The sequence below is a fragment of the Ixodes scapularis genome, unplaced genomic scaffold (genome assembly GCF_016920785.2).
Source record: "Ixodes scapularis isolate PalLabHiFi unplaced genomic scaffold, ASM1692078v2 ptg000020l_1___fragment_2___debris__unscaffolded, whole genome shotgun sequence".
Lineage (NCBI taxonomy): Eukaryota > Metazoa > Arthropoda > Arachnida > Ixodida > Ixodidae > Ixodes > Ixodes scapularis.
This window is the reverse complement of record NW_024609890.1, coordinates 65,237-74,519: the sequence shown is the minus strand read 5'-3', so window position 1 is coordinate 74,519 and position 9,283 is coordinate 65,237. Positions and strand designations below refer to the sequence as shown.

Here is a 9,283-nt window from a genome sequence, read left to right as displayed (position 1 = left end):
CATTTTGCCCAGAATACAGTAGGAATGGAATAGACTTTCTTCTAATGCGAGCTGCGTCGATGCGGTCAAAGGGGCTTTTGAAACGGAATCATTGCACCTATGTAACTGACGGCTTGCTTATTTGACTGCTTATGTTTCTTCGAGGATGAAAGTGGCAACCCCCAGTGAAGCAACCAAACTGTAGGGCTGTAGGCGGACAAGGTGTCGTTCCTCGCGCCGTGAGACACAACCATATGGCTGTTGGGACCATGTGTGATTACAGCACCAGTCGCAGGACACCAGGCAAGGACAATGTCACACCTCCCGCATTTCGTTAATGCATGTGACTCCTCACTTACTATGTATCTCATAATAGTGGAGGACATATACGGTTCTTTTTGTGGAGAAGATGGGTGACTTAGTTTTCCTCTCTGTTATGAGGCTTTTACGCTTGTTGGTGCGATCGATATCTGCAGTGCCACCATACCTAGGGGGAACACATTCCACCCCTCTCAAATACAACAGCCTTGGCGCGGACAGGTTTTCTGAGCATGGCGAGAGCCATCATCGTCGGGGAGGTCTCGTCCATCGGGCGGTGAGGATGATGGTTGTTCTACATACCAAATTCACTGTTGTGGAAATGCTCGAGACACGTGCCGCGCGGCACTTCTCGGAAGAACATGGCGTCTAAAATCTAGCTCAGTGCTGCGCCAAATACTTTGCTGCGCTGTGCCGCCATGATCTTCCCAAGGATTGCACGAGTACGTGCCTCGTGCATCGACGCACCTTGATCTTCTTTTGAAACATGGAAGGCTTATAGGCGGAATCGGAGACGACACCGCCACGGCCGCCGCGAACATCCACGTGCACATGCGCGTGGACTGACGCGGACCTCCACTCCGTCAGGGCTGGATTCGGCGCTGTAGGCGTTCTGTCTAATGCAAAAGAGCAGAGTGGAATGTATTCCCCCTAGTAAAGTATTTGATCAAAGTTGTGCTCGACGAGTTTAGCGACCCAGATGAACCGTTCCGACCAAGAGACGGACGTCTTCGGGGAAAAAAAAATGTTTCATAAACAGCAGCAGCGAATCATAGCCGACCTCGAACCTTTCTTCTCCGACACGCATCAGATGAAAGACCCAAAGAGTAGATCGCAAATTCACGAATCATTTTGGGCTTAGCGCTTTCGAAAGTCGTACTCGTCACTTCGGTTTGTGTCAAAGGAACACGCAGATGACGTGCAGAAATGGCTTAAGCAAAGCCATAACGCAGTCATTTTCTTTCCTTTTTTTTGGGGGGGGGGGGGGGGGGGAGGGGGGGGGGGGTGACGCGGTCGTCTTTGCAGCGTCAGCAATACACCGACAAAGGTGTGGACGTTTTCCCGCCTATTCGCGTCTCCAGCTCAACGCTCGCCCTTCTGCGGCGGAAACGGGAAGCGGTCTAGTGAGGGTCCCCCAATTCTCCCGCTCAGCGGGCACGGCGGAACTGCTCGCGATCATGGCTCGCGAAATGTCATTTACGAATGCAAACAACACTCATCACTGTCCCAACGTAGTGCTGCTGACGGTGTGGGATAGTACCTTACTGGAGAGTTTTAGTATTGCGCATAAAACACGCATAGAAGCCAACGCAAGTGGTGTGCGTTTGCGTTAGAGTTGCGTGCGCCTCATCACCATGCGCCATCCAAGACCGCAATTTAGGGCTCCGCGCACGCGCAGTGTGTAACACGCAAAGCTAACGCAGACACGTAGCGCTTGCGTTCGCTCGTATACGCAATATTAAAACTCACTACTGTTTCACCGGCTTCCAACGCCAACGAAACGTGCTGCAGTGAGCAGACGTGCAAGCAGGTAGGCGTTCCTTCGAACTGGAAAGGCTGAGATTGGCTAAACGACGGAGCGTAAAAAAGAAAGTAACTAAATGTTATGAAAAAATTGGAAATATATACAAAAAGATATCTTTTTTTTTTTTTTTTTTTTTTTTTTTTACTTTTGGGCGTATGGTTTGGAAGGATATTGGCGGCGACTTTGGAGGTTTTGCCGATTCTCAAAAGTCGCGACTTTGATAGCAAAATATACTTTACCCACAATTAATGTCATTTTACGTGGATTTCTCACATTAGCTAGAATTTTTTCATTCATTTTAGAGTATTTTTATTCTATTACTCGGTAATTAAAAATGCTGCAATTGGCACCAGTGATGAGAATTAGTACACTTTTGATTGTCCTATTCGAGCGTTTGAAATTTGATCATAAGCAACAAATTATATTAAAGCTTAAAAATTACGTAATAAAATTTCTGAATTTTAATAATATTATTATTAATAGAAATCGCGGCAATGTATGCCCCCAATTAACGCCAAGATCGCTTTCCAGAAAGCTATAATTTTGTTTTTTTGTTTTGTTAGCATATGAAAAACTCTTGACATCGTTATCAAGAGAGACACTGGATTAATATAAAGTCCTTTGCGTCACGCGTTGCTATAAAAAGCACACACACACACTTCAGCCGCCTGACTCGGATTTCGTCTTTGCGTTGTTGCAGTGAGAACAGCGTTTATTAATTTGATATTGTTGCAGTCTTGTGAACATATCGTAAAAATTGGATTTATTCTTATTCTTGTGGTGGGAATATTGTTAAACTAATTAATCATCTAAATACCCCAAAACCCATTAAAAGGCCTGCAGTTCATTATTTTTCATGCCAATTATCTGAACGAGAAAAGGCAGCGAGAACGCACAAATATCAGCGGTGATTTTTTCAACAACTACAAATATCAGCCTGGATCCAACATGTATGTCACAAAATAAAGTTTTTGCGAACAACTTCTCTAACTAAATAATTAGGATGTGAAACACATCTTGAGTTATGAAACAATCCGAAATTAAAATTTCTACCGAGAAATTAAATCGAAAATAGAGTTTGGTTTCGGTTTCGCTCCAAAACTAAAACGCGCATCCTTCCGTAAACATTACGCTAAACACCGTTTTTGTTTTCAGGATAAAGGGGTGACCTGCACTCATAACACCCTAGTTTCCTCGTATTGCCATAAATAATTAGTGTCGCTCAGTGAAGCCAGCACACTAGACAGGCTCAACAGCGGCACGCATCTCCGACCCTCACTACAACCGTCATTTTGGAAAATGAGTGGCGCCACCTATAGTTTGTTGGAGTCGCGAATACAGGTGGCATCTTCAGTACACACTGTTACAAATGAGGCGAGGAGCCAGCCAGTCACTGTTTATTGGCTATTTATTGCGCAATGCTACTGCAACGCTTTAATTCGCACATGGCGCGACGCTCCGTCTGTTCGACGACGTTACCAGTCTAAGGTGCCTTCATACGAGATTAGTGACAAAACAAGGGGGGGGGGGGGGGGGGATGCCACAACAAAACGTGCAGCACAGTGTCCGCCGTGCTGAGATTAATGCTGGCAACGGTACCTATTCATAGCTTGCACGGACGTCAGTTGATCGGGCATAAAGCGGGAAACACATGTACGACGAAACCTTCCGATCCGACGTGCGGACTGCCGGAATGACCTTGAGGGGAGAGGGTTTTCGTAGCATCGGAGAGCGTTGAAAACCCTCGCCTCCGACCGTCGTATTGCGCGGTCGGACGTCGGATCGGACGGTTTCGTAGTACCTGTGTTTCCCGCTTAAGCGCGAAACACATGTACGACGAAACCGTCCGATCCGACGTCCGACCGCGCAATACGACGGTCGGAGGCCAGGGTTTTCGTAGCATCGCAGAGCGTTGAAAACCCTCGCCTCCGACCGTCGTATTGCGCGGTCGGACGTCGGATCGGACGGTTTCGTCGTACATGTGTTTCGCGCTTTAATGGAGGAAAGGCCGCGGGAGAGAGTAGACGCTGCAAGACTATAGACCGTTCCATTAGGGTCATAGCAGAGAGGGTAAAAAGAATGCCCTCCCCTTCTCACCCGTATGTCGTCTGCTCCGCCGAGTGGGCAGTACCTAGCATCCGGCTGGCGCACAAACTGTTTAAAATCGCGTCATTCTGGGAATTTCAAGCGCAGATACGAAGATTTTGGTATGCCAGTTATCGTGTATTACTATGCTAGGTAAAAAAAGACTAACAAAGTCCAGTTGCGCTGTTATCTGCGTGCAAATAAAAAGAAATAGGGAAAACTGTGTCAGACTGGCCGGTCTTTCCGGCGAAAAGTGAATCCGGTGGCTGTACCTTTTTTACTATACAAAGTTCGTACTAATGTAGGCCTTTAGCGACTATCAGTGGAAGCCTGAAATAATAAATAAAAAATGAAAGCCCTTTACAACTCCCTGTAACACCGAATTAGAGCGCAGCTCTTGAGGAGGAGGAGGGAAGGGTACTGGGGGTCACCTGTTCTCGGGCGGGGAGGGGGGGGGGGTGTCACGTGACCTCGGGGGGGGGGGGGGTCATGTGACCTTGGGGGGTCACGGGACCCCTCAGAAAAATTTTTCCGCTAGATTTAGCGGGGAAATTTTTTTTTGCTAGATTTAGCCGGGAAATTTTTCCGCTAGACTTAGCGGGGAATTTTCCCGCTAGATTTAGCAGGGAAATTTTTCCGCTAGATTTAGCGGGAAAAATTTTCCGCTAGATTTATCGGGGTATTTTTTCCTCTAGATTTAGCGGGAAAATTTTCCGCTAGATTTAGCGGGGAATTTTTCCGCTAAATTTAGCGGGGAATTTTTTTCCGCTAGATTTAGCGGGGAAATTTACCCATAATGCACCGCGCGGGTACGCCGACGGCGACGCCGCTCAAGCCGGAAACGGGCGCCTAAGAGCTGCGCTCTAAAACGTGCTCTCCTGCCGCAATACACGCAGTAGTCGAGGGTAGTACTGCCGGCTGACTCAACTGCTATTTAAGTAATGGAGAAAAGATACGTCAGTTGATCATTTACCGAAGTAGAACAACAGAGAGCTCTAGGCTGATTTTGGAGTAGCCATAACTATTCTCAGAACCGAACCACTTCACAACGGCAGCCACGAGCGAGAGTTCGATGTTCCGTACAGCCCGGCGATACAGCCCAAAGATGGAGAATGGCAACCTCCCGTTTCGTCGTCTGCTAGCGGAGTCGGGCGCGTGCCCTCTCTCTCGTTTTACCCCGCCGAACCAGCCGAACCCGCTGAATTTCCCGGATATATAGAGGTGTCGAACAAAATGGTGCCGCCCAGAGAGCGCTAAATGGAGTGGTCTATAGTCGGTGACAGGTTAAGAGTGAAGTGGAAGCTCCACCCACTTCTTTCCACTTTAGTAGAGCGAACGCTGGAGAGGAGGCGAGCTCCTCTCCACCATTCGCTCTGCTGAAGTGGAAAGAGGGGGGAGGAGCTGCCAGTTCGCTCTTGACCTGTCACCGACTATAGACCTTTTCCACAAGGGCGCCGCCATCTTCAATTGTCGTCACTTCCAGTATGGGCGAAAACGTAAATTTGCCGTTGCCACGCCAACAGAAGACATTTAGGATATAAGCCTAACCGTCACACATTCTCGTTTTGGCTCCGCTCTATTTTTTTACTGGTTACAGGTTGAAACGTTTTACTATTTTGTCGTCGCCCATACTGGAAGTGACGACGATTCAAGATGGCGGCGCCCCTGTGGAAAATGTCTATAGCGGAGCACTCTACCAACTGATCTAATCAGGAGCTGGCGGTGAGCAGAGAAACGAGTGTTAATTAAACTGCCACCAGTCTCGATCATAACCACCGCAAGGTGGTTATGATCGAGGTTTTTATGATCAGTCATAAGTCATAAGGTGATTATGATGAGTCAGTCGCTAATGATTTTATATAACGAGTTTTAGGGGAGGTTCCCACAGGCAGAAGTTAATTTATTCTTAGGGAAATCTTCTCCCCTTTGAGGACTTTCCCAAAAATTAGTAGCTCAATCTATATGAATAGGGCTTTATATGGAATTTCTCGATCTTGTCGACATCGTGAGGCAAAGGAAAGAGGCTCGTTTGAATCGCTTAGGTCACTGATATGACACCTCAGCCATATTATTAGAAAGGAAAGTAAGGCTTCGTGCGACTGCAGTACTTTTCCGAGGAAGAGTGAAACCCGCGAGTCTTCGAAGTTTTTAATGAGGCGCGGCCTGCTCCTCGTCCGAACACGCACAGTGGAAGCGGAGCTCCCCCCCTCCCCCCACCAACTCATGTTTACAAACAAACCGGAGCGCCCGGAGCGCCCCTAGCGGACGCCACCGGCGCCGCGCATGCGCGATGGGGGTGTGGGCAAAAAGCTCGCCGTCGCCCATAAACAAACCATTGAAATGCGATGTTGTCGGCGTCGGTGTGAGCCCCCCTGTCCTTTTTCGCGTTCGAATTGTTGGTTCTACGTCTTCCTGGCGATGTCTGACTATCTTGAGCGGCGTAAGCGAAATTACCGAGGCTCATTACACCGCAAAACTTCACGTGAATAATGTGACATGCGGCGATTCATTCCGCGTGGACGCCGCAGATTGTACGCTAAAGCCTGATTCGCATGATGAGATTTCGCTCAGAATTTTCAGTCGCGACGCCGCTCGGGCGGCAAAAGCGTGAACCGTAGCTGAGATGGTCGACGACGATACTGAAAATCGCAAGCAGAATCGGACCAACTGAATTAGGCATAACAAGTCGGTGTTGGTCACTGGTAACAATGACCAACATCTCCTCGTATTTACTGTTTACATCCAACCTACTTACCAACCTTCAAATTTAAGTCTTTTGAGGCCTGCACTCACTTCTTATCGCTAGTACCGCGCCAACATTTGGTCTACGGACCGGCGTCGTCTAAGAGAGCAGACGACAAGCAGAAACGTTTGAAAGAGCAGACGACAATTGGAACAATCAGGCGGCCGTTTGAACTTGAAGACGCACTGAACGTAGTCCCGAGGTGGTCCGCACAACTTGACAGTTTTCTCGCGTTCATGTTAGAACAAAACAAATAAATCTGATGGCCACAAGTATCCGTGAATAACCCAAAGTGCTTCCCGCCCAAGCAATCGTTGTCCGACGGCGTCTGCTTTTCCCTTTTCACGGCGCATATCCAGATTCTCGGACGAACCGAGCACGTGAAAACTGACCTTCAAACCTTTCTCGACACTTTTGGTACGGCCCCAGTCGCGGCGTTTTGACGAGAAGTTAGGTTTTAGTCTGGTTCCTTTCAAAACAACGCAGGAATACACGTCCGCATGGGGACTTCTGCCCACAGCCCCAGACCGGAAGTGCGACCGACGCGCCACCACCGCGCCGTGACGTCACAGAGGTGAGTTCGTTTATAGAATCGCAAGAAAGAGAGAGATGCAAGAGGAAAAGAATGAAAGATCCTCGGACGAAAGCGCGAGGAAGCTTATCAGCTCAGCTTAGTGATGACGTCATATCCCAAAGGAGAACGTTTCGACTTATAAAAATATTCGTGACGGTCTTTATTTGTCGTTGCAGGAGGAGGAGGAGGAAAACTTTATTCAAAAGCTCAGGTCCGAGCCGTCTTAATCGTCCGCACTGGAGGGTCGTTGCAGGGATGCAGGAGCGAATTTTGATTTTGCGACAGATATGTGGCATCGTCCACGATTGGCTAAATTACTCACCACCTTATTTGCCCCGCCCCGACGATAAGCGGGTAGGACGGGGAATGATATCTTCTCGTTTCACCGAACAGAAGGAACTCGTAGGTGGCGTAGCCAGAAAAGTTTTTATAGGGTGTCCATGACTATAGCGTACAGGGGGGGGGGGGGGGTTGAATCTTTTAGGTTTTTTTTTTATAGATTTTATGAAGTGAGCGGCCGTGCTCCTCGTGCGTAGTTCGGTGTTGCCTTTGCTGAATGCATCAAAAATATTGTAGAAGCGTTATACACGTCATGTAGATTGCAATATGTTATACAACAAACGTATATATAAAAAATAAAGCAAATAATTGAAGAAAAAAATCTCAGGATCGGTCTCGGGCCGGGCCCGTCCGGTCTCGAGACCAATGTGTACACCCGGCCCGATCGGACCCGGGCTTTTTTGTTAGCCGGGCCCGTGCGGGGCAATAGTGCAGATTTCTCCAAATAAGCGGGACATAAAAGACTCAGTAAAAATAAATCATGATCAAATTAATCATACAGACATATACAGTATGCATACCAGGCAACGTATATACTTGGGTAGGGACAAACGGGGACATTCTGGGGATATGGGGAGTTTTCGACTCGGAAAATTCCCCAGCCGAACGAAGCCGCGAAGCCAAGCGCGAAGCCCTGACGATGATGATGATGATATAGACTTGACTTCGTTTCTTCGCGCTATGAGTAAAACCCGAACAAAAAGATGTAGTGTTGTGAAATATAATATTACTATTAAGAGATCGTGTCCAAGCTCTGAATAAAAAGCACGTGTTGGTTACTTAGCGACTTTATATATTAAATGAAAGCAATAAAGTCTACGTTCGCGTCCGCATCACTGCGGAGTACAGGTTACACGTGTCGAGTGGGTTTTTTTATTTCAACATATTTGAAGTTATCGCTCAGGCCTCTCCTCACCATTACGAAATAATCTTTCGCCTTTTACTAAAGATTACCGTGGGGAGGGGCACTCTAATGAGCCTATAGGCCAATTTTTGGAAGGCCACTACCGTTTGGTAGAGGCCTCATAATGAAATTCAAAAATAAGAATTCAATCGTGGTCTACACTTCACTCTAAAAATGTTTGTTCGTCTACTTTCACGCACAAAGCTCGGAGAGCCTCAACTTACGGAGGTAGCTCAGTGAATGACGATGCCGAATCATATGTTTAGACCAAAAAACGCAGTCTGAGTTGTGACATTAAAGGCCGACCACCAGACTCGAGATTCTGCAAGGCAGAATATCCTCCTCGCATGGGGGAGGAGGAAACAAGCAGCAGTGGACAACGTAGAAAAGGGGAGAGGAGGACGTGAGAGAAAAGTGGAAAGCGCGAACTGGTCGTCGGTCTTTAAAGACCGACGACCAGTTCGCGCTTTCCACTTTTCTCTCACGTCCTCCACGCTTGCATTGCTTAAAGACCGACGACCAGTTCGCGCTTTCCACTTTTCTCTCACGTCCTCCACGCTTGCATTGCTTAAAGACCGACGACCAGTTCGCGCTTTCCACTTTTCTCTCACGTCCTCCACGCTTGCATTGCTTAAAGACCGACGACCAGTTCGCGCTTTCCACTTTTCTCTCACGTCCTCCACGCTTGCATTGCTTAAAGACCGACGACCAGTTCGCGCTTTCCACTTTTCTCTCACGTCCTCCACGCTTGCATTGCTTAAAGACCGACGACCAGTTCGCGCTTTCCACTTTTCTCTCACGTCCTCCACGCTTGCA

General features: G+C 47.9%; 1 non-coding gene across 1 annotated transcript; it reads left to right on the top strand.

Moving 5' to 3' along the window:
• The first annotated feature begins 8,459 nt into the window (after positions 1 to 8,459).
• Positions 8,460 to 8,581, top strand: LOC115308904. The gene has a single exon (XR_003916602.2). It is a non-coding gene; the product is annotated as a U5 spliceosomal RNA (small nuclear RNA).
• The last annotated feature ends 702 nt before the right edge of the window (positions 8,582 to 9,283 follow it).